Source organism: Ascaphus truei, chromosome 19, assembly GCF_040206685.1.
Source record: "Ascaphus truei isolate aAscTru1 chromosome 19, aAscTru1.hap1, whole genome shotgun sequence".
Lineage (NCBI taxonomy): Eukaryota > Metazoa > Chordata > Amphibia > Anura > Ascaphidae > Ascaphus > Ascaphus truei.
The window spans coordinates 3332722-3353487 of NC_134501.1; the positions used below are offsets into that span (position 1 = coordinate 3332722).

General features: G+C 43.0%; 1 protein-coding gene across 7 annotated transcripts in view; it reads left to right on the top strand.

The window, feature by feature from the left end:
• Positions 1-20766, top strand: part of ZNF536 (zinc finger protein 536) — a 422190-nt gene that overhangs the window by 74941 nt on the left and 326483 nt on the right. For all 7 annotated transcript variants that reach the window (XM_075576319.1, XM_075576322.1, XM_075576320.1 and 4 more), the window contains 2 exons: positions 4009-4090; positions 4669-4757. The gene's annotated coding sequence lies outside the window, so the exon portion shown is untranslated. The remainder of the gene's footprint in view (positions 1-4008; positions 4091-4668; positions 4758-20766) is intronic.

Genomic DNA, 20766 nt, shown 5'->3' on the forward strand with positions numbered 1-20766 from the left:
GATTCACTGGTCAAGTCCAAAGAACCAGTTATTAGACTGTCTATTCAGTTTTGGCCAATAAGCTCAGCAAAGTGATTGATCATAATCGAGACAATAATACCATAACCAGTATGGATATCATTTTTGACCAGCTCTAGAAGATACTTGGATGGGGTGAATGAATGTTCCAGTGGTTTATGAGACAACTAAGATAGCTTCAACATTTCAAGCACTGGCCGTGTCCAGAGAATGACCAAATTCCACCCTTGACCATGCGAGGCGTCACTAAGGACTAGAGGGGCAAACGCTACCCCACCAAAGAGAACCTGAAACAAAAGGGCTTAATTACATTTTAAATAAAGTTTTTATTTGTTGTTGTGTATATTAAAATATTACAAATATATATTTTGACATCTCACATGAAAAATGTCTGCTTTTATTATGAGATAATAAGTTGGGTAGGATGATATGTATTGAAACACTCTATTACAATAATCTGTACATAAATATTCAATATTGGCACTAAAACATAATGAAATAATATTTTGTTACGGTAAACATATACTGCATATGTACGATTATGTAACATTTCTTTAAAAGGACGTAACCTTGCGTATCAGGCATGAAAGTCTGCATTACAACCCATAATATCACTTATTCATTTTGGCAGCGGAACCCGAGGAAACCCAGAGAAGGGTATTCATACATTTCTCACTAACAGATTCTCTAGTCGGAATTAAATAATGAAATATGTCAAACATGACACTAGGTATAAATATTAGTTGTGCAATTCTCTGTTTAATAATACGCCATCAATAAAAGTTGATCATTTAGAACGTAATGGAGCCGTTGGAACTGAGGGGTTCACAGCTTAAAAATTATTTTGAAGCATAATACCTTAATATTTTAAGAGTTAAATCATTGTTGCTGCAGTAATGTTTTGTCCTAACAAGTACTCGTACAGACACGGCAAATATCTTGTAAGCACAACATTTAACCCTTTCATCTTTTGTGGAATCAAAGGGGTTAAGAATCCCCACTTAATTTATAGTCGTTAACCTCCCAACACCAATGTAAACGCAATGCATGCACCCAGGGTTCCTCATTAAACTCCGATAGTGCCCATTGGGGCACTATTGCAATGAACCTCTTATTAACTTCAATGGGAGTTTCTGTGAGATAGTGCCCTGAGCGGCACTATTGCAGTTTAATGAAATAACGCCCGCAGACACCGATGCACAGAATATAACCACAGACTCACACATCTAGGAAATAATATATATAATGATATACACGTGTTTCCAAAAGCACCCTGACATGGACACACAGACACGAACACGGATAAATACTATGTTAGCACTGAGAGTATGTACGTCTTCGCTTGTGTGGGGCCCCTGATTCCTATACTTAAATAAAGTTATTGTGTGTATTGTATTGTATGTCTTTATTTATATAGCGCCATTAATGTACATAGCGCTTCACAGCAGTAATACATGTGGTAATCGAATAAATAACAGATAATATAAATAACAGATCATGGGAATAAGTGCTTTAGACATAAACATAACATTAAGGAAGAGGAGTCCCTGCCCCGAGGAGCTTACAGTCTAATTGGTAGGTAGGGAGAACGTACAGAGACAGTAGGAGGGAGTTCTGGTAAGTGCGTCTGCAGGGGGCCAAGCTTTATGTATCATGTGTTCAGAATATTCACAGTGCTATTCGTATGCTTCTTTAAGCAAGTGTGTCTTAAGGTGGGTCTTAAAGGTGGATAGAGAGGGTGCAAGTCGGGTACTGAGGGGAAGGGCATTCCAGAGGTGTGGGGCAGAAAGTGAGAAAGGTTTAAGGCGGGAGAGGGCTTTAGATACAAAGGGGGTAGAAAGAAGACATCCTTGAGCAGAACGCAAGAGTCGGGATGGTGCATAGCGAGAAATTAGGGCTGAGATGTAAGGAGGGGCAGAAGAGTGTAAAGCTTTAAAAGTGAGGAGAAGAATGGAGTGTGAGATGCGGTATTTGATTGGAAGCCAGGAGAGGGATTTCAGGAGGGGAGACGCTGAGACAGATCTAGGAAAGAGTAGAGTGATTCTGGCAGCAGCATTTAGGATAGATTGTAGGGGAGACAGGTGAGAGGCAGGAAGGCCGGACAGCAGGAGGTTACAGTAATCAAGACGGGAGTGAATGAGGGCCTGAGTCAGAGTTTTAGCAGTCGAGCAACAGAGGAAAGGGCGTATCTTTGTTATATTGCGGAGGAAAAAGCGACAAGTTTTAGAAATGTTTTGAATGTGAGGGGCGAATGTGAGAGAGGAGTCGAGTGTGACCTATTTAGATAGGAATGGGGGTCAATGTTTCGGAGTCTCCCCATGTATATAGAAACATTACAGCCGTACACCCTCCTAGGTGAGAGGGGTGTCGGAGAAGAGAAAGTCACGGCTAGGATATTTTTAGCTGAAGGCCAGGCGGGTGGAGAGAAGGCATTACAGCTGTGACCCAGCTGTGTTCTGTCAGCAACCTGAGCAGGTGGACTGAAACAGAACAGGGATTTGCCTCTCTGCCCATAATAAATATAGTCTATACTATACTATAGCCTCAATAAAATTCACTGCAGGTGGAAACTGCAACACCTTCACCTGCAATGCCTTGTACAGTAGGTCTCTGGCAGGGGAATGGGTAACCATTTGTGAAATCGTAAGACACTAAATTGGCGCTGGAAATACTATGAGCTTGGGAGTCTTGTTAAGTATATTAGCAGATGCTTTGCACCTGATTATATAGCGTGTGTACTTTTGTATGAGGTGCACTTAATTCTTTTACTGCGGTAATTGACTTTTACACCATAATCTTGAATTGATAAAGCAATGGTACATAGTAAAAAAAGTTACGTTTTCCAATTGTTTAACTAGTTTTTGGCGCCCATGGCTTTCACATTTGTGTCGCCTCTATATAAAAGCAGAGCTGTATGTCAGAATATTAAGTGGCGGGAGCTAAAATACACATCACCAAAACATTGGTGCGTTTACCTTGTAGAAGTGCTGCTAGTAAGGAGGGGTTTGCACAATGCATTGTACCTTCTCCTTCTGCCTCCTTGGGTGTACTAAGCACAATAAAATGTCTCAAAATTAACTTAGACCAGGGGTGGGTAACTCCAGTCCTCAAGGGCCACCAACAGGGCAGGTTTTCCGGAATCCCTGCTCGAAGACTGAGCTACTGATTGAGCCGCCTGTGCTGAAGCAGGGACATCCTGAAGATTTGACATGTTGGTGGCCTTTGAGGACTTGAGTTGCCCACCCCTGTCTTAGGCCGCGCTTATAGTCGCGTCTAAACAAATGTATTGCATACGTCGCGTGCGCTTATAGTCGGAGCGACGCGACAGCGCGACGGCTTGGTCGCGATCGCTGGAAGTCAATTCAATTTGATTTTTCCAGCGACCGCAGCGTGACGTCAGCTCAGCGTCGCCGGGACTATGAGCGCGGCCTCAGACTCTCTTTGGCTATGATTTTCATGTAGGGAAAGGGCTTAGAAGGAAAGGCAGACACCATAATGATATAGTGAATGTGGAAGCCCAACCCTACGAAGCGGCTTCATCCTTCCCCTTGCTTGTGTAAGTGCACAGTATGTACACTCATCCTTCCCCTTGCTTGTGTAAGTGCACAGTATGTACACTCATCCTTCTCCTTGCTTGTGTAAGTGCACAGTATGTACACTCATCCTTCCCCTTGCTTGTGTAAGTGCACAGTATGTACACTCATCCTTCTCCTTGCTTGTGTAAGTGCACAGTATGTACACTCATCCTTCCCCTTGCTTGTGTAAGTGCACAGTATGTACACTCATCCTTCCCCTTGCTTGTGTAAGTGCACAGTATGTACACTCATCCTTCCCCTTGCTTGTGTAAGTGCACAATATGTACACTCATCCTTCCCCTTGCTTGTGTAAATGCACACTATGTACACTCATCCTTCCCCTTGCTTGTGTAAGTGCACAGTATGTACACGCTTTGTAATAAATTAAATTATGTTCTCAATGTTGTTTTTCTAGGCGTTTTCTGAATTCCAATTGAGTGGCTTCCGTAAGGACAACACTGGCCTTGCAGCTAAACCTAAGACTTCAGGATTAACAGGTAAGACCATAACAATTCAACCTATGTATGAAAAATACAGCAACAGAACATGTCACATTGTTTGACCCACTGCACACATTCAAACAAGATGGACTGTTAAACAGAAATGTCTTGGGTGAGTGTATTTCCATCAGAGCTGAACAACATGACCAAGCTCAGCCCGAATGCCTGTAGTTCTGCACTGCCCTGTACACAAACATGCCCATAGAAGGTGATGATACTTTGTGATGACATCATTAATCCCTGCATGAAAATCAGACTCAGATTGTATACAGAACACAATGAAAGATTAATAACCAGCTGACCACTTTTCGCGCTTTACCCTTTTAGCCATTGACAGCAATAGCTGACCAGTGGGCTGTGCATCAGAAGCTAAGATAAGAAGTACCTCTCCTCACCTGCTTAACCTACTGTCCCTTAACTGTAGATTGCTTGAATACTTGAATATGGATTGCATGGTTCCAAATACACGATTTACTGTAGTGTGTACAAGACACAGGAGATATATAATTCTGCATTTCCACATTTTAACCACATTTGAGGGAAACTAATGAAGTTCCTATAACATTTTTTTCTAGAATGAATTTCCATATTTTCTTTCCATTCAATGGGGCACAAGTGAGGGGACTGAAGGCTTAATTCCGGAGAATTGCAGTTGGCATTTTTGGTAAGTCAGTATCAGTATCTTCTTGTTTCAGCAACTATTGTTAGATGAGAAATTGTCCATGATATGAATAAACTCAAGTCTTTCTGCGAACATGGTCTTTGCATTTACCAATGTTGTATAAGTTGTAGTTAAAGCCTACCACTCATACACATGAAATAATATCTTCTAAAGATGCTTGGATGGTTAGGAATTGTTCAGTGCTGTATGGACAACTTGACATGTTATTTATGGAGTAGTGGTAAGAACATGTCTAATTGTCAAGGGAGAGAGTTAAGGCAGGAGTGAATTCCAGTGGCCGGAGAAGCGAAGCTGTAAACAAAGTCACAATCGGGATTCAGGGCACGCAGCGAACATGAACAGGACAGGAACCGTACAAGGTGCAGTTGTAACCAGGATAAACAGGCCCAGAGTAGCAGGAAGGGGACGTTTATATAGGTAGGGAATTAGGCAGAGGACAGGTGCGGAGAGATTCCTAAATCAGAGCGGGAGGAACCACAGGGAGGATCCAAACCCATGACAGGAACACAGAATTCCTGATGGACAAGCAGGGGAACTGTAGATGTCAGGGGATGTCCCTGACACTAATTCACTGAAGGTTGTTGTGAAGACACACATAACCCCTTATTCAATATGTTCCTTCGATATCTTCACCTTGCATGGGAAGATTTCAGCTCTCCATGAATAAGCCATAACAAACACTCTATGGGTAAATTCATAATTAAAATAGCTCACTGTTTTTACCCTTATTCAAAATAGACCTGCACACGTACAAAATGTGTTTTATGATATCTCACAAATGGTAAAGACTAGGAATGGTCTTATTTTGCTAACACACTGAAGAGAAACTACTTTACAACTCTAAACATTTGTGAAAGTCCATTAAGAGGAGAGAAAATAATTCCAATGGGTACATTTTTTGGAAAATAGTAGCATTCATGTTGTTAATTCTCAAGATGTAGTTCTCAGATTCTCACCAAGTTTGGCAGACTTCTTTTAGATCCAAACAGTCACCAATCAGATCTCATCTGTTGCATTAAACATCTTTAAAAAAATCAGTATTAGAATGGAATGCGAGATTCATCCGTAACTATGAATGTATGATGTGTATACATATATTCTAATGACCATAATGATCTCAAATTTCTAACTACTGCCCTGCAACTCTTACTCGATCGTTTAGCAGAAGGCCAGTGATGTTACAGTATACCTGGTAGGTTGTAATTTGTTCATCTAGAACAGGAGTGGCCAACTCCAGTCTTTAAGGGCCACCTGTTCCCTGTTGGTGGCCCTGGAGGGACTGGTGTTGGCCCCCCAGATCTAGAAGATACTAATTAGCCATACGTTCCTTTGCCGCTATAATTTTCCATGTCCAACTTCTTCCCAATAGTCATACATGTTGCTGCATCATGGATGCAAGTCAGCGGAGTTTAAGGTTTGGTGTAACGTGGTATTGAATGATTAGGATCCATATGCATGGAAGATAATCTAGGCTCATTCACAGCACAGGAATGAGTACAGTGTAGGTGGCAGACACCTCTACTGTATGTTGTATTGTATGGTCACTCTACAAAATGTCACTATTCTAAAGAGGCTACCCAGTTTGGGAACTTATTTCCTGGAGAGAAGGAACTGCTGCTCCAAACTGCATTATGCATCAAGAAATTAATTTAGCATAGTGTACGATTGATATATTTGATGACCACCCTGTTTAAGAAGTGCTTACCCCCGTAATATGCAGATTTTTTTGACTCCGGGTTACTTTTATTTGAGCTTTTTATACCGCAGTCATGTTGGAAATTTGCTGTTTTTATTCTTACCTTCTTAGTAAAAATCCTTTTATCACACAATGGGTAATTTATATCCATTACCAGCCCTTTCAATCCTTTTCAGTGGGGCTGTCAGAGCCTTTGGCACAGTAATGATTAATGTGATCTAATAATAGTCTGCCATTATATTACCTTAGTAAAACATGTACCAACATCCTATTCAGATCTTCCAAATTCATAGCTTCCTATAATATTTTTGTTGAAAGACAGGATTACTATTTTTCAATGCTGTTTTTTTCTTTCTTTTAACAAATGTAATGAAAGTCACTATTGCTGGTCAGTGCTCTAATGCTTACGTTTCAATTTGACTGGCACATTTTTATTTGAGTCTGTTCTACAACACATGACCATCAATATATTAATAAAGTACATTTGTTATGTAAGACCTTTTATATATTCCCCAAAGCTATGTAATGATAACTTATTTCATATAGCGCTTTTCTCAGAATGGGACACAAAAGCGCGTCACAATTACAGTACAGCGCGGTCCGCAGCACATAGTAATGTTACAGACACAGTCCCTGCCCAGGTGAGCTTACACTCTGTGTTTTGCTGCCTGAGGCACAGGGAGATAAAGTGACTCACGAAACTCAGTTTCGTTGTTTACAAAGTCAGTGTCTTTACTCACTGAGTCGTTCCTCCTCAATGTAGTCTGGTAATAATCGGCACTCTCCTGCAAAACGTGTAAGGAGTAGCCAGGCAGCGGTGCACTTTATACCCTTGTTTTCATGCGTCAAAAGGATTTGCCCCATTTACAATAGAATATATTTTACTGCAAACTCATTGCAGACTAATCCCTTATGCTGAGTTAATACCGGGAATTAACCCCCGAAGGGACACAGTCGCATTTGCTTGTGGTCAAGTTTCAGTTGTCAGAGCAGTAGAAAGAATTCCTTTTGTTGTAGACTTATTACGATATCTTTATCTCTCTGTGGTTAATACCATTTCTGACCCTGCGCACCAACGCATATCCTTCTCCCCTATCTATCAATCGCTAGTGGTCACTCGTCCCTTTACCAGGTATCTTTATTTGTAACAGGGTTTCTGCTTATACAGTCACTAAAGGGGTGACATGATTAGTTATTTGTCTCCAGAATCCATTTGTTATCTTAGATGCAATATTTATTTTCAGATTGAGTTCTTATTGAGTTTTCTGTTCTACATTAATGTGTTTTTGCTTATGCTCCTCTGTGTGCATATCAATTTATCTATTAAACTTGCATGCGCTCAGTAGGTTTATTTAGTATTTTTGTTTAGACTACAAATATAGCTTGCATAGTCTGTGCATGTGAACAACAAATATTGACAATATCTAGGCATGTTTCATTTGAAGGTGACTCTGTACTTGAAAGAAAAGCCAAAAGAAACATATAGAGGAAATAGCCTTGTAACCCTTGTAAGCGTATGCATCATGTAAGTGTAGGCTGGCTGTCCATGCATAGCTGTAATGCTGGGTATCATTTAAAGATCCGAGAACTGTAATATTCATTCTAAATTCTCCACAGTCCTCTATTCACAACCTTTGCCAAATATAGGATGGAATTTATTGAAGTCAGATGAGAATTGATGCCCTCTTTGGGAGGCTGCCATGCGACTCTGGGGGATATCGTCTAAGCGTTGATAGATGTTAGTGATCGTTAATGGACATTTAAATGAATGTCTGTTTGATTTCTAATGACTATCATAGTTTGGTAACTAACCCCCTTGGTCTCAAACCTGCATTGTTGCCATCTCAGTGAAAGATAAGTGCTGAAAGGAGTTAGGGTTTGAGGACTAGTGATTTAGAGCCAGATACAGCGAAAGAAGTCCGTGGAAGTTACAACTCGGGTTTTCCTAGTTTGAAGTTATATACTAAAATATAATATCTCCAACCAGTGGGCACTGAATTGTATCAGCTGAATTATCCCCTGTGAAGGGCAGCAAGAAAATTCTACAAGCGCCGTTGAGAACTCAGTGCTGCTGAGTTCTGTCACAGGCACAGAAGATAATAACATTGTTTGCGTCCTGGTGAAGTAAAGACGTTTGATGAATTCCAGTTTAATATGTGACTCTCTTCTTATGAAAGCTACAACATGCAATGGAGCTGAAAGTTAACATGAGTCAGCATGGGACAGTATGAAAGCCACAGTTCTCTTTGATATCTTAGTATGGATCCTACTTGATGTTGTGTTGTGACCAGGTTAGTCAGGCAATAACCACAGCATAAAACCTTTCCAGCTAAGTAAAAAAACAAACAACTTATAACATCAAACTAGTCTTCAAATGAAGATATACATTGTCCTGTAAGATATGACCCAACAACTCATATTGAGATGTGTGTTCACACAATGGACAGCACGTGGCAGAAAGTGTGGTTCCAGTGACCGGTCAGTGATGAACAGGGCGTTGTTTTTAAAAATGGCCAAAAAGCCATATTTATTAGGCGGTGCTAAACGAGAAGCATTTTTAAATGTTAATGGCCCCCTAATCAATATCACTTTAAATATCAGGGGAATGCCACTAGGTTTGCCAGGCGGCGTCTCCAAAAATACAAGACATAATGGGAAAAGGTGCAACGCGCTCGAGACACACACACACACACACACCCCTCTCTGCTCTATTCTGTTTCCTCCTCTCCTTGGCCCCCGGGCTCCGGACACCTCCTCCTGATTGGCTACATTACCCCACAGCAGCCAATCCATACACGGCCAGAGAGGTAATACCGGTATACACATACACGCCCAGAGAGGTAATACCGGTATACACATACACGCCCAGAGAGGTAATACCGGTATACACATACACGCCCAGAGAGGTAATACCAGTATACACATACACGCCCAGAGAGGTAATACCGGTATACACATACTATACATGCCCAGAGAGGTAATACCGGTATACACATACACGCCCAGAGAGGTAATACCGGTATACACATACACGCCCAGAGAGGTAATACTGGTATACACATACACGCCCAGAGAGGTAATACCGCTATACACATACACGCCCAGAGAGGTAATACTGGTATACATATACACGCCCAGAGAGGTAATACCGGTATACACATACACGCCCAGAGAGGTAATACCGGTATCCACATACACGCCCAGAGAGGTAATACCGGTATACACATACATGCCCAGAGAGATAATACCGGTATACACATACACGCCCAGAGAGGTAATAGCGGTATACACATACACACCCAGAGAGGTAATACCGGTATACACATACATGCCCAGAGATGTAATAGCGGTATACACATACACGCACAGAGAGGTAATACCGGTATACACATACACGCCCAGAGAGGTAATACCGGTATACACATATACACCCAGAGAGGTAATACCGGTATACACATACACGCCCAGAGAGGTAATACCGGTATACACATACACGCCCAGAGAGGTAATACCGGTATACACATACATGCCCAGAGAGGTAATACCGGGATACACATACACGCCCATTGAGGTAATACCGGTATACACATACACGCCCATTGAGGTAATACCGGTATACACATACACGCCCAGAGAAGTAATACCGGTATACACATACATGCCCAGAGAGGTAATACCAATATACACGTCCACACACCAAGAGAGGTAATACCGGTATACACATACATGCCCAGAGAGGTAATACCGGGATACACATACACGCCCATTGAGGTAATACCGGTATACACATACACGCCCAGAGAAGTAATACCGGTATACACATACATGCCCATAGATGTAATACCGGTATGCACATACACGCCCAGAGAGGTAATACCGGTATACACATACACGTCCAGAGAGGTAATACCGGTATACACATAGACACCCAGAGAGGTAATACCGGTATACATATACACACCCAGAGAGGTAATACCGGTATGCACATACATGCCCAGAGAGGTAATACCGGTATACACATACACGCCCAGAGAGGTAACACCGGTATACACATACACGCCCAGAGAGGTAATACCGGTATACACATACACGTCCAGAGAGGTAATACCGGTATACACATACACGTCCAGAGAGGTAATACCGGTATACACATACACGCCCAGAGAGATAATACCGGTATACACATACACGCACAGAGAGGTAATACCGGTATACACATACATGCCCAGAGAGGTAATACCGGTATACACGTACACGCCCAGAGAGGTAATACCGGTATACACATACACGCCCAGATAGGTAATACCGGTATACACATACACGCCCAGAGAGGTAATACCGGTATAAACATGCACGCCCAGAGAGGTAATACCGGTATATACACACACACCCAGAGAGGTAATACCGGTATACACATACACGCCCAGAGAGGTAATACCGGTATACACATACACGCCCAGAGAGGTAATACCGGTATACACATACACGCCCAGAGAGGTAATACCGGTATACATACTGTATACACGCCCAGAGAGGTAATACCGGTATACACATACACACCCAGAGAGGTAATACCGGTTAACTTATACACGCCCAGAGAGGTAATACCTGTATACACATACATGCCCAGAGAGGTAATACCGGTATACACATACACGCCCAGAGAGGTAATACCGGTATACACATACACGCCCCCAGAGAGGTAATACCGGTATACACATACACGCCCAGAGAGGTAATACCGGTATACACATACACGCCCAGAGAGGTAATACGGGTATACACATACACACCTAGAGAGGTAATACCGCTATACACATACACGCCCAGAGAGGTAATACCGCTATACACATACACGCCCAAAGAGGTAATACCGGTATACACATACACGTCCAGAGAGGTAATACCGGTATACACATACACGCCCAGAGAGGTAATACGGGTATAGACATACACACCTAGAGAGGTAATACCGCTATACACATACACGCCCAGAGAAGTAATACCGGTATACACATACACGCCCAGAGAGGTAATACCGGTATACACATACACGTCCAGAGAGGTAATACCGGTATACACATACACGCCCAGAGAGGTAATACGGGTATACACATACACGCCCAGAGAGATAATACCGGTATACACATACACACCCAGTAAGGTAATACCGGTATACACATACACGCCCAGAGAGGTAATACCGGTATACACATACACGCCCAGAGAGGTAATACCGGTATACACATACACGCCCAGAGAAGTAATACCGGTATACACATACACGCCCAGAGAGGTAATACCGGTATACACATACACACCCAGAGAGGTAATACCGGTATACACATACACACCCAGAGAGGTAATACCGGTATACACATACACGCCCAGAGAGGTAATACCGGTATACACATACACGCCCAGAGAGGTAATACGGGTATACACATACATGTCCAGAGAGGTAATACCTGTACAGTATACACATACATGTCCAGAGAGGTAATACCTGTATACACATACACGCCCAGAGAGGTAATACCGGTATACACATACACGCCCAGAGAGGTAATACAGGTATACACATACATGTCCAGAGAGGTAATACCTGTATACACATACATGTCCAGAGAGGTAATACCTGTATACACATACACGCCCAGAGAGGTAATACCTGTATACACATACATGTCCAGTATTACCTCTAATTTTTTCTGAACAGAGTGTCCAAATACAGGGCAGTCCGGTTCCACTCTGGACACCTGGCGACCCTATGCCACAATATATACAAATAAGTAAAATATCACAATGAAACAGCTGAAAACTGAACAGAAATGACAGCTGCTTCAAGTCACGAACAGTCTAATGATCAGAGGAACGTCCTCGTTTTGCTTTCTTTTTTAATTTCATTATTCTCTTTTATTACTGCACCACACACAGAGCTCTTATATTGCTTTTGTGGGCCATACATTACGCATTATACCTTGTTTGCTAATTTACTTGCGGTGACATATAATGGATCCTACCGATGACATCACAAAACCAACAAAATGGCTCCCTGCATGGCCCCTATATTGGATAATAAAACCTAATATAAAACCATAAAGATGGAAAGTAAAGCCATTCCGTTTTTATTGCTGTGTTGCTGTTGTTTTAAACTGCATGCTGATTATAGCTCTCAGAAAGTAGGAGTTCTCCTTCAAATGACATATAGGTCAGACTTCTTGACAGGAATGAGACAGAAATGTAAATATTTTCCATTGCTGTTATGGGATTAGAAAGCTACAACAAATCAAGAATACCTTTAAGTAGGAGGTCGGTGAGACACATTGTTTCGATTTGGGCTTTAGTCCATTTTTTATTTAAACAGTCGTTAAATGTGTTTGTTTCATGGTTTTAGTGTTCATTTTTTGCTAGACTGTAAAAATGGGGCTTTTCCCATAATTCATTCTTGAGGGTGAAAACATATTAGACACTAGAAGTTGTTTTCATCTCTCAGGTAATGTTAGTACGTGATTCCGAATTCGGCAATCAACATAATTAATTATCTGTTTTGCATTCACTCAAAAACGTCTTCTAAAATCAACAACAAATAAATGGTATCTCTTTGATTCAGCTGAAAACCCTAGAAAGCTCTGTTTGTTGTCCCACTCTTGCAAGCCGGTTTAAACGCGAAGCAGCGGAGAGCCGTATCTTCTTTCCTGCGAGCGCGATCGCGGTGTGAAGCGCTTTCTTCACGTGAACATCAGGAGCTCCGACAAAACCACCCTTTAGAAGATGAAAGGAAAACAAAGAGAGTTGTAAGTCTGTCAGCGCAGTGCGTCTGCGACTCTCGCTACAAGAGCCAATCCAAGCGGCCGTCTGGTTTGCTAATTTTTTGAACATAGGATTGAAGTAGGGGTCCCCGGAGCTGAACCCCATTAATTTCAGCTCGGGGGGACCTCTGCTCCTGGGGATACAGAACTCTGTAGGGGGTGCTGGTAGCCGATCTGGCTCGCTAAGAGAGATCACGTGATGGTGGAGTTTCGAAACTCCCGCCCCCCGCTGGCCAATAGGAAGCCGTGACGTCATCTGGTGCGACTTCCTATTGGCCCACGTAACGCGGGAGATTTAAACTTGCAGGAGATACCGGCACCTGCTTAAGAGACAAGTATGTTTAGAAGCAGGGGGTAGGGGTCAGCTCCGGAGACCCCCTGCTTAAATCCTATGGTAAAAATTAAAAAGTTTAGCAAAGCTAAAATCAACCGCTTGAATTGCTCTTTAAGAGAACCCCATCCAGACCAGCTTTATACTGAGGGATAATAACGACACGGCGTGTGAAGCAGGGGAGCCGGGACACTGGGAGACAGCTCCTTATGACCTTGGGTAAGTCACTTTATCTCCCTGTGCCTCAGGCACCAGAATCATAGATTGCAAGCTCACCTGGGCAGGGACTGTGTCTGTAACATTCCTCTGTGCTGCGCACCACGCGCTGTACTGTAACATTCCTCTGTGCGCCTGTGTGGCTGTGTGGCTGTGTGGCTGTGCGCCTGTGTGGCTGTGCGCCTGTGTGCCTGTGCGCCTGTGTGGCTGTGCGCCTGTGCGCCTGTGTGCCTGTGCGCCTGTGCGCCGGTGCGCCTGTGCGCCTGTGCGCCTGTGCGCCTGACACACGGGCCGGTGAAGTAGGAGGGAACCGAAAGGGAACATTTTAGTCGTGGCCGCCTCACCGGCGTTCTGCCGCGGTGCGTCCCTCCACCGGAGCCACTCCGCCGCTGGCTGAAGGGTAAGGGGTAATGGATACGGGGTTTAGTGTAAGGATTAGGGTTAGGATAGGGATTAGGGTAAGGGGTTTTAGTGTAAGGGTAGGCTTTTTAGGGTAGGGGGTAGCATTAGCATCAGGGGCTAAGATTTACCTTTGCGGCGAAGCATCCGGCGGCGAGAGGTCCCAGCAGTGAGGTGAGTAGCGGCTAAACATCGGAGGAGATTTGGTCGCGCAAAACGGCCGGGAAAAAACAGCGCCCGTTTTACGGAGATCCTCGTAGACGATTAGTCATTTCTTTTGTTTCTGGGTTTTGGTTACTAGGGCATGTTGTCTGATTTATATGAGTTATAGTATTTAGAGCCCTTTTTACTAAGCGGTGCTATGCTATAAGACATAGTACTGCCCATTTACTTGAATGGGCGAGGCATAACAGCGCTTAGTTAATATAGCCCTAAATAGGCTGCTATACAAGAGCAGTTTACTCGCCGCTGAGCAGCTCCGTAGCGTCCGTCGCCCGTAGCTTTGCTTAAGGATCTCACTGCAAATGTTTGCTGCCTTTTATATGTACAGTTTGTCCTGTTTGTTTAATCTTTGCTCTTCCCTGAGAAGCTTCCGGCTCTTTAGGTCTTGTGCCGTTTAGCAAGAAAATCTCAGCATGGAGAACAGCGTTTTTCCCCTCCCTAATTGGAACGCGCGCATTAGCATTCAAAGCAGTAACGGTGTAACGGAATCTGTAAATAAGAAGTCAGCTGCGCGGTGTGCGAGCGCGCAGGGCCCACGCCAGCACCGCACTAACCCTTGGCTGCACAGATTCTCTCTGTTATTTGGGTGCATTGCTCTTTTCGAAGTGGTCCTCAGGAAGCTGCTGAGAGGTCGTTTGTAGCTGTGATCTTTACCTTGGGATCCCCTTACATCTCGGACCTGCCACCTTATATTTCTATACCAACAAAGCAATGGCTGGCGAATCAAAATTCAGTTTACAAACTGGTGCAGCATACATCTGTTTCCCACAGTTATATCTTAAAACAGCAGCACCGGCCGCATTGCATATTTTTTTTAATTACAGGATTGAAGCAGGGGGTCTCTGGAGCTGCACTGTGTTAATTTCAGTTCCGGGGACCCCCTGCTTCCCGAGATATTTACCTCCGTAGGGAGCTCCGGAATCGCTGTGCAGTTTAAATGTCCCGGACATGCTGGCCAATAGGAAGCTGCACTGGATGACGTCAGGGCTTCCTATTGGCCCACGTGACGCTGGACATTTAAAGCAGCCGCCATCATGCACACCGTTCCCGGGCGGCAGATACCGGCACTGCCACGGAGGTATCTAGGGAAGCAGGGGGTACCCAGAGCGGAAATTAACACAGTGCAACTCCGGAGACCCCCGGCATCAATCCTGTAATTAAAAAGCAATCGCCTCCATCAGCCTATATAAGTGTAACTCCTATAATGTTAGTATCTCACCCCTCCCTATCCCCCTGAGCACGAAATGCTCTTCTTTCTGCCTTTTTACATGTTACAAACATTATTATTAATCTCTAGCTTCTGTGTTTTACATTTTGGACTGCAATGAGCGGCGGGGAGAACTTCATTTTAACCTCCCGGACACATAATATTTCAAACGCTTCACTCCTGGAAGAAGCATCAGATTTTGAAAATAAAAACAATTTAGCAAAGGGCAAGAAGAGATCAGAATGGAAGAATACTCACTGTGACAGGACATTCTTATTGCGCCTTGCGTCTTGTTAATCGCTTTCTTTCTGGTTAAACAGGCTTTATAGGACATGGCATCCCGCTGACACTGATTCCATATAGTGACATGGGGGGATGGGCTGCTGATATATTAACTTCTATTTACTTGACCAGTAATTAATATATTTGGAACTTTTTGTTACCGCACTTTTCACCTTATGGAAAGGGGAATTGAAAAGGATTTAACCCTGCTTCTTCTAAGGGTCATTTAATGGTGTTTTATCAAAAATAACAAAGGGATAGGCACACCATAAAAATGCATATTTTGGTGTACTGTACATATGTCTTTGTTATTTTTTACAGTGCCCTCTCCGGCAGTTTGGCTTACACCAGTTATGCCGAGGTCATACTCTCCGCTTGGTTGCGATTGTGCGGGCTCTTGCCGCGCTGCTGTAGCCCAAGCGATCTTTTCTCATACTGTTTTAGGCGAAGGGGGAGGGGGGGGCAGAGGCGTGGCTATGACATCACAGAGCTGGTTCGCCGTGATTGGCTGAACCACTCACGTGACGCGGCAGCTGCCTGAAAAGACAAAATATATTGTGTCCTCGAGATGCTGCAGCTTCAACGCGCTACTTCGCCTGCAGGCGTGCAAGCAATTGGAGAACACAGATACAGCGACGGTATGCTTGTCATGCACGCGCGCGCTCTGATCGAGCCACCTGTGGTGAAGCTGGGATATCCTGAAATCCTGACCTGTTGGGGGGGGCAAGGACTGGATTTGAGCAACCCTTCTTTAATATATCCCCCCAGGCATACCCCCCTTCGCCAGAGCCTTTCCCATTAAAACCCCTCCTGAAACCTCCTATTCCACTCACAGGCGAAAAAGGGGGGGGGGGGAGGGGAGAAACCCAGGTTCCCATTCACACTGCCCCTCCTTCTAATTATGTGGGGGGCATCCCTAATAATTCAAGCAGAGAAAGCGCGCTTTCACATAGAAATATGCAACACGGAATCGACTGTCTTTGGATTAATTTAATACCATAGTTACCCATAAAGGGCGATGAGGCCGTGAGATAACGGGGCGTCGTGTAAGAAGTTTCCTCTCCACATGTTCAATAACACACGTAGGAACACACGTAGGAACACACGTAGGAACACACGTAGGAACACACGTAGGAACACACGTAGGAACACACGTAGGAACACACGTAGGAACACACCGACAGCTTCCAATGAATAAGGAGTTTGAGAGCTCTGCTGATATATGTCTGGATGAAATGGGACTATATGCGGAACCACCACAATTACATACTTCTATTTATCATGATACTATTATCAGCATTGCCTTGAATTGCAGATGGAGCTTTTAGCAGGTCAGAAGTTAGGTGTATTTGGCAGGGATCAGTACGGACGCTAAGAGAGCAGCCGTGAGAACAGTTTGCATTTGTCAAACTCATCTCATAGGTATTTCAGGCGCAGAACTTCTTTTAACAATGGGAGATATTTCTATATATTCACTGATTGCAGAGGGAATTAGCACTAGTCCCAAACACGTTGCAGAACACTCAGAAATAGCATGGCACAGCTTGTACAACATATATGACTAAACGTTGACATTGAGTTCATTAAGTTATATGGGCTCCTGCATGATCACATCTTAATATGTTGGTCCTAAACAAATCTAGAAAGGAAAGATGCTTGCTACATATTGTCCGCGGGGAGGACCAGTTTCACTTTGCATTATACAGCAACCAGTTGATACAAAGCCAAATTCATTCATGGAGTGGAACCACCACACCAGTATGACCTTGCCCAGAATCAAGTAGAACGTTCTTATGCATAACAAAGTAAATATCTGCATGAAGTAGGTTTCCATTGTGGATTCTCTGTACCATGGTACTGTAATACCAGTAATACTGTATGTTAGATGGGTTAAGTATTGTGACGGCTCTTTCCTTTCGAGGGATGTTTTGCTGCTGCGTGTGTTTAAATCACAAACATCAAAATATTGGACTGTGCATGTGTAATAAGGAACGTTTGAATTCTACTCCAATTATTGTACGTACAATCCTTTCCACGGGGTGTTTGGGGCAGGTGGGAAGATTAGAACATACAGTGTCATTATTCAGAATGATTGTTAGTAACCAACAGAAATCTGCCCCCTAAATATTTCATTTTTATGACTAGTAATATGTAGTCAAACTTAACAGGGATCACAAACAACAAACAAAATCATTTGTAATTTACATAGTAATACTGACGGTGTAACACACTTTTTACGCATAGTAATAAAACTATGACAAATGTATCTTCTTGATACTTGTAGGTTCAATAACAAGAAGTAGTCAAAGTACGTGATCTGTGCCCATTTTAAAGTCAGTGCTGTATAACCATCGATTACATGAAAGTATCTTATCTTGTCCTATGCGAAAAGCATTTTTTAAATTAATAAGGAAACAGAGGTAAAGCTTTCGATCCTAATTCATATCACAGAGATTGAATGGATGTTACATTTGTTTTATGCATTAAAGTATAGAATGCATAACTGATTAAAAGTAAAATTAAGGATTGATGTGCACTTAAGCCTACAGAGAGATTTACATTTATAGCCGAGATCGAATGTACTTGGGCGCATTTCGGACGTACGTCATATCAGAGCAGATTACCACTGTCGGCAAACAGTAGACATTGCTCTAGAACTGAAAACCTTCATATTTCCCGAAATGTGGGAAGAGAAAAACAAAGAAACACATTGCAGATGTAGAAACGTCCTTGTTTCATTCCGACACGCCAAACCTTTTTCGTGTTTGATTTATTGTTATTAATCGTCGTGAGTTTGTAACGTACCAGTATGTTCGTCTGCGCAGAACAGTGTGGCGTGAAGGAGAAACCAATGGAAGTGAAACATTAACATACGCTGGTACTGTAGGTAAGAAGGGTCCTGATCAAAGGAGCTTGCAATCTAAATGGAAGAGAGAGTGAAAACATAAGGTACTTTTGTTTTAACTGGATATGAAACGGGGTCCCCGGAGCGTAATCGCGTTAATTTCAGTTTCGGGGACCCCCAGGTACCTGAGATACTAGGAAAGGTAACATTGGTAATTGCTTGTGTTTAAATCCTGTTTGTCGCATGAGCCAGCAGGAAGCCGCGTCAGATAACGTCCCCGCTTCCTATTGTCCGCTGGGACACGGGAGACGCAGACTGACATATTATTTCCTGTTCAGCGGGAAGTATCTCAGAAACCAAGGGGTTCCGGAGCCAAACGTAGAGTCTTAGCTCTGGGTTCCCTCGCTTCATATCCATGTCACAACAAAAAGAGAGGTGGTGGAGTGGGGGGAAAAAAGCTCCAGCTGGTTTCACTTTGTAACAGATGATAGGTATGATGGAAGAGGCAGGAGGAAGAGGAATGAGGATGTCAGGAGGATGATGTGTACGCTTCCTTGAGGAAGGGAGTTTTCAGGTCCTGTATAAATGTGAAGGTTGTGTCATAGTCTGATTGTGTCACTGTTATTCTAATACGATGAGTGGTGTCAGTCTATATCAGAGTAAAGTTGTTATTAATATTAGTGCAAATATTTTGCTTCCTTCCCTCCCCCCACCCCATTTATTTAAGTGTTAACAGGAAGCGTTTATAGAAGTGATAGCACTAGATTTGTTTTAAGATGTTTAATTTAGAAAATCTTGAATGGTTTATTTGCCTTCGTTTGTCACCCAGGCGACTTTAATACGTAACAAGAATAAGAATTACAATTTTCAGTCACCAAAAAATGATGGTGGGGAAATAACCCAAACCATGCATGGTAAAATAAAGAGAGAAAACCCATTAGTGTATTTGCATGTCTGTCCGACCAGTTCCCTCAATCCTGCTCCCTTCACCCCATTGCCACATCATGCAGTGGTTAACCTGCACACGAGGATTCTGGGTAATGACAAGCAAATCTACTTGGCGTGTCACTTTTAGCTGCCTCTCCGTTTCGCCGGCTCCATTACACAGCAGTTATTAGCAACATGTTTCACAATCTGGAAACATTATAGCGACTAACAAACCCATCATTATAAAGTAGAGATATAAATGAACAGATATGTTTTGTTACACAGTACATCTGTAAGAAATGTACCTTGGTTAAGAAGAAAATGTTGTATTTTATGTGTCAGCCAGGGAAAATATGCCAGTAAAGTTTACTACAGGAAGCAAAGTATTTATCGTAGAATGTTTTTGCTGCAACTATTTTTCTCTAAATATGAACAAAAGTTCAAATGTCAGGGGAATAACTCAATATCTTTAACAAAACATCCAGTATCACTGAAACAAGTGACATTTGTAACCAACAGTGTAATAATGTAATCATTGCTTTATAAAAAGGGATGCTGTTTAAACAATGAATGTAGTATGTTCCCCTTAATTACTTTACGTGGTCTGCATATTGTTCTGCGCATTGGGTGTATGTACTCAAGAAACATCTCTTTGAGTGACATACAGTCACAACTCCAGTCCTCAAGGGCCACCAGCAGGTCAGGTGGCTGAGCCACTGATTGATCACCTGTGCTGAAGTAGCAACTGATTGAGCCACCTATGGTGAAGCAGAGACATGATTGAGCCAACTATGCTGAAGCAGAGACCTGATTGAGCCAACTATGCTGAAGCAGACACTGAGTCACCTGTGCTGAAGCAGGAATATCCTGAAAAGCCAACATGTTGGTAGCTCTTGAGGACTGGAGTAGGCTACCGTTGGTCAATGCCCACACACATGCCCCTTGTATGGAGGATCATACACGCTGTACCACGGCAGAACAGCGATATGAACATCTTTTCTCCTGCTTTTACATTAAACAATTGAGCTCGCGACTCACATTTCTCCGCACTGGA